Here is a 6,000-nt window from a genome sequence, read left to right on the forward strand (position 1 = left end):
AGAGGTTGAAGGGTTTACAAGCAGAAAGGGATACAAGAATTCTCCCTTCATCGTCCCACTGCAGTCTCAAGGGATGATTTCTAAACTTTTATCATTTCTCGAAAACTTATTCTGCCTGAAGTGCTGATTATTTTTCAAACCTCTTCCATGCCGAAGATGTATATCATCCTAATAAAAATAGGTAAAATCTGGTTCCTGGATGAAACGCTGGGTAAACCGAATGCCACTGTGTTTACCCTCCACTACATCCCAGCCTGTCGTGATATTAACAGACGTCCCGTCAGTTCAGCCGTTGTTTATGAGGCTGTGTGTGCTGCCAGATGCTCCATTGTAATTGAAAGGAAACCGTCTGGACTCTCCTTCCTCCGCCTGCTGCTGCTGCTGGCGCTTCAGGAACTTCAGCTCTAAGTGGAGCTTTATTGACTTGTTTGTTTGTTCGCTCTCGCTCTATTCCTTTTGTTCTCTGCGTTTCTTCTCCTCTGCTCTCATTCTCTCTGCACTGCACTGTATCTCTCGCACCCAGCGAAACCCCCTATTATTTCAGAACGTGCAATTTTGCAGAACTGCCCCATTTTTTCACATGAAATTGTCAAATCAATGTCAAAACCAATATATTTTTGCATAAAAAAGTCCCATCAAACTATGGCCCAGATTGGTCCTCATCTTGCACAACCAACCCAAATTTTGTCAGTGACATTTCAAGAGGGAGGAGCATGGAGGACAATGAATTGTGGTTTCAATCGAGTTTTATTCACCACTGCAAGTATAAGCCATTGATGGCAAGCTGTTTTTCATTTAAACTGCAGTGTTATACTTAACATTAGCCTTTGGTTTGCATACTGTTAGTGAGAAGAACACAAAGTGGACTGTATTCCCAGAGTTTCAGAGGACTATGCTATTGATGCAGAAAGAGATTCTTTTAAACTCCACATTCTGTTTATGCCCCTTATTCACATTTTTGGTTTTTCAAAGAGGTCAGTGTTGGGGAAGCAACTGGTATCTCAACACTCAAGCCTAAAAATCAAATGACAAAGCAGGATGTGCATCATTAAATGTTATTTCTTTTCTACCAAGATCCTTTCTGTTGGCTCTCTTGTTCTTGCTCCCCTCCTCATTCTAGTCTGAAGATGTGACTTTAATGTTTTTCTTACAAGCTACCATAAACTGTGCCAGGGATGGGTTGATGTTGTTGTTGTGGCTGATGGGGGTCAATAAAAATGAGAAATTACTGAATGGCCCTTTAAGTGCCATTTTCCCTTGACTTGCTTTTTACACCTAATTGCCACAGTTTTTGTTACACAATACACACGAGAGTCTGTAAAAACATCATCCTAATTTTTCACTCAAGTGTTGCAAAATCAAGCATTTTTGGTACTTTCTCTGTCTCTCTCATACACATGGACACACACTCAGACACACTTGCAGTCAGATGCAGACCACCGCTGTCATCTTCACAGTTGCCATGGCGATATTGAGTGACTTCCTCCACCGCTCGGGGGAATGGTGAAGAAATAAGGAAGTGGAACATATAGGAGGAAGGTACTGGACTGAGACAGAGGACACTAACCTTCCTTCACCTCAATTTTGTCAAGGCAGCTTCTGGACACGTCACTAACAGATATGTCACCTTGCTTTGACCTGTAATAGAAGTGCCCTCCTTGGGCCAGTGCAATTTTGAGAATACCAAAATGCAGCAAGACACATCATTCCTCACATGTCTGTCAAAATCCAATGACTAGTGTCTGAGATTTCACACACAGCACACAGATGAAAAAACAACAATATGGCCCCCATCGGCAAATTGGTGTAATTTTGAAGATACTGAAATGCTGATCAAGGCTTAATGAGATACCACATCTGATAGACAGAGAAAAAATATATATTTATATCAGTGGATGAGACCAGTCTGTCATTCGAACCACCAAGTTCCTTTTTGGTGGTCCGTAGACAATAACACACCAAGTGAGATGAATTTCATTTTTTGTTCGGGATAAAAGAAGTGAGGGCAGATGGTCCTCTGGCTGCATCCACAGGATTGACAGCTGACATCCAAGTCTTACTCTCTGTGGGTATCTCACTGATGGTTTGGTTATGTTGACAGACACTCATAACAGAGACTGACGCTGATTTGTAAACAGCAGTGACCTGTGTGTTATGTAACTGTCACCGTCACTAGCCTCGACCAAGTTCCCCCATTTTCTTGGACTCCTGGTTTTACCAGATGAGAGATTATGCCCTGCAGAATGCACTAAGAGAGATGTTGAAAAATGAGCAGTGAAATAAGGAGGTCTTGGAGCCAATATTCAATCATGCAGTTGTAGAGACTTACAAATTATTAGGGCATGTAACAAGTTGTGCTTTCTCTTCAAATTCAGATAGACAACTCAAGAGGCCAGATAGAGGGCAGTGGTTTGGTCTCATTAGCTCATCCCCCAAAAACTGAGAACTTTCTTGCAGGTTTTTTCCACTCTGTACAAAAACCTGTGAGTGAGGTTACACTATCACTGATTGAATTCCCTTGGCAGTTTCCTTAAAGACTAAAACCTCCACATTGTTCTCAGCTGCTGCAGGTAATTTCTTCACCAGTTGTCCCTTTCCACACTGCCAGAATTACACACCAAGGATAGTTGAATCTGGCAAACACAACTTGGTCTGGTTCAGTTGGTGTGGAACAAATCGAAAGTGATGCAGTGATAGTGTGTGTCATGGTTTGCTGACTGGTAACACTCGGCTGTGACTGGGAGCGCTGGCCTGAGGATGTGGACACACACACACACACACGTGGAGTGCTAGCACATAAGCCTAACAAGAGTGTGTGGTTGGGTTGCTGCTGTATGCTGTGACAAGGAGCTGTGGGCACATACACACACCCTCACACACACACAGGAACAGATCACCCACAATACTTCAAAGGTATTGGGGGTGTGTTGTATATTTTCCTAAGTGTAATCAATGCATCCAGTTAGTTTCTGTGTGATTTGGCGAGGTTTCCAGTTGGCTGTCATCCTCCCTGTAGCCTTCAACCCAGTACAATGAAGCTGGATATTAGCTGTTTTGTGGAGCTCAAACCATCAAACTGTATCTGTCCTCCTCCAGTGAGTATGAATTAGAGGTGGATGGATGCAGATTGCCAGTGCTCATTGGCAGCAAAACTCTTCACCCCTGAGGACTGCGGATTATTATGTCAGCAATCTGTCATTGATTTTGGAAAGAGCTGATGCTGTGGAGTTTTTCACATACATTTTTTTGTTGTTTTGTGTTCCACAAATGAATACTCATCCAGCCCCATTGTACTGGCATGCTGAGAGACAGAGAACGTTGCAGCCGATTTGGAAACCTCACTAAATCACACAAAAACCACTAGGGGTAAGAGGGAAACATACCTCTCTTTTTGTCTTTTGGATGAACCATTCCTTTAAGAGTGATGTTTGCTGGCTATTGCCTTCAGGTAGCAAGCAAGATACACTACATGGACAAAAGTACTGGGACACACCTCTTAATCACTGAACTCAGGTGTTTCATTCAGTCCCATTGCCACAGGTGTATAAATCCAAGCACCTAGCCATGCAGTCTGCCTTTGCAAATATTTAAGAAAGAATGGGTCGTTCTAAAAAGCTCACTGAATTCAAGCATGGTATTGTAATAGTAATTTAATGGGTTTGGTGAATACCAGGATAACGTTCCCTGCCTGACTGCACTGTGCCGACTGTAAAGTTTGGTGGAGGAGGGATAACGCTATGGGCTTGTTTTTCTGGGGTCGGCCTCAGCCCTTTAGTTCCAGTGAAGGGAAATCTTAATGCTTCAGCAGACCAAGACATTTTGGACAAATCTCTGCTTCCAACTTTGTGGGAAGACTTTGGACAAGCCCCTTTTCTGTTCCAGCATGACTGTGCCCCAGTGCACAAAGCAAGGTCCATAAAGGCATGGCCGGGTGAGTTGGTGTGGAAGAACTTGACTGGCCCACACAGGGTCCTGACCTTAACCCCATTGGGATAAACTAGAGCGGAGATTACGAGCCAGGCCCTTTCCTCAACATCACAAATGCTCTCCTGGATGAATGGGCAAAAATTCCCACCTTCCCAAAAGAGTGGAGGCTGCAAAGGGGGAACCAACTCCATATTAATGCCCATAGATTTAGAATCAGATATCATTAAAGCTCCTGTGGGTTAAATTTGTAGGAGGCCCAATACTTTTGTCCATATAGTGTATATAGAGGGAGTTTCACATCAGAGTTTGTCATTTCTGGATGAGTTACAGTATGTCATCCCCTGTAGCAGTGAAGCAATATAAGTGTGTGTGATTGCTGTACTATCACTCCCAGGCTCTGGGCCACAACTTCACAGAGCTTTGACAAACAGCAGTGAAACTTCTAGTAAAGCTGGAACAGTATATCTGACAGCTGGCTGTGCTGCCCCCGCTGTCATGTACAAAATTTAGACTACCAGCATCTGTGACTTATTATTGTTGTACTGTTGAATTTTATTATTATTATTTATTATAAGTTTTGCTTGGTGTTTTCATGGGCAACCAGGGCTCATTAAACCCTAAATCTATTCATTATTTCTAAAATGAATGCATGGCAGTTAATTTGAATATATATCTATTTTTTGAGAAGGGGACTTTTTGGGCATGTAAAGTTTTCATCCAACAGCAACAGTGGGCAGTGGAGCGGAGCGGCAGTGGCTGTGTAATGGCTGGCTGCCTTAGCATGTCTTCCTGGCTGAGTTACAGCTCACTGTGGCAGAGATCAGCGAGCGGCTCCAGCTCCTTGAAACCAGACTCACACCAAACCACCGGGAGCCTGACTGCCCTTGTGCACTTGGCATGAAGCTGCGACCTCGCCAACAGGAGCAGAGACAGACAGTTCTCGCTGCAGCTCAGGAGAAGCGGTGCTATGTCTGGGACGGAGGATGGCAACGCAGTCTGGGCGTGCTTGTGTTTTGTCAGCAGCAGGGGCAAGATGCTATTAGAACGAGGCGTAGGCTTGTGGCAGGACTTTGGGGAATAGTTGTGTTTTGGCAAAATATTCTGCATGGGAATGGGCTGAAGTAGGACCAAGACTGCGGCTGGAGCCACTGTGTTATTTCATTTTGTCTGGATAATGAATCTGGACTAGGGCTCCAGGCTGTGGTCAATCAGAGGACTTGTCACAACATGCATTCATGTGGCTCTACTCTGGTGGTCTGGCAAATTCCTCTACTCATATGTTATCTTTTTTTGAGAGTCAATAACTGTAAATAAAATTGAGTTATAAATTGTTGCATTTTCTACAGTAATACAGCCAGCAGGGCTAGGTGGGCTTTTGTTCCCTTTGTGGGGTCACAATATTGTCTCAACCCCGGCAAGCTAAGCAACTATCCAGCAAAGTGAAAATATCCCACTTGTGGGAACTGAAATCGCTACAGGTCTTTGTAGCACTACAACAATATGATTGCAAATATTTTCATAGCTAACACTGCTGTAGAACACACTTTCTAAAAAATTACCCTTTTGAGAATGAGAAAGTCCATGACTTATCACAATATAACAATCAACACATTTTAATGAAAAATTATATATTTAGTTTCCCTTTAATAAGCCCATGAATTTGTAGGTTACAATGTCTTTGTTTTAACATTTGGCCGGATGAGAAGGACACCGTGAATGGGAACCACAGGAAAGCTTTATGGATTTAATAGGCAAACAAGGGAATATGTGGTGGTGACAGCAGGGGTTGTTGTAACCACAACAGTGTCGCTGTATCTGCTCCCATGCCTGTCTCCCCTTGCTTCTTAAGTAGCCCTGTCAAAGAATTTTAATCACAAAATTTCCATCTTGGGCCACATGAATGTCCCTTTTGCTGTAACTGTGGATTTTGGAATTGGTGCTGAAGCAGTGGTTATGTAATTGTAGCAGCACATAACTCACAAGAGGCAAGGCCCAAATGTGTTATGGAGTGGGAAAAGAACACACATCAGTGGTTTAATAGTAGACCAATAATAAGAGCCAGTGTGTGATTTG

At 43.2% G+C, this 6,000-nt stretch overlaps 1 protein-coding gene across 2 annotated transcripts in view; it reads left to right on the top strand.

The window, feature by feature from the left end:
- myripb (myosin VIIA and Rab interacting protein b) overlaps window positions 1–6,000 on the top strand; it is a 131,759-nt gene that overhangs the window by 101,827 nt on the left and 23,932 nt on the right. The gene's annotated exons all lie outside the window — the stretch shown is intronic.

This window comes from Myripristis murdjan, chromosome 20 (assembly GCF_902150065.1).
Source record: "Myripristis murdjan chromosome 20, fMyrMur1.1, whole genome shotgun sequence".
NCBI classification, from domain to species: domain Eukaryota; kingdom Metazoa; phylum Chordata; class Actinopteri; order Holocentriformes; family Holocentridae; genus Myripristis; species Myripristis murdjan.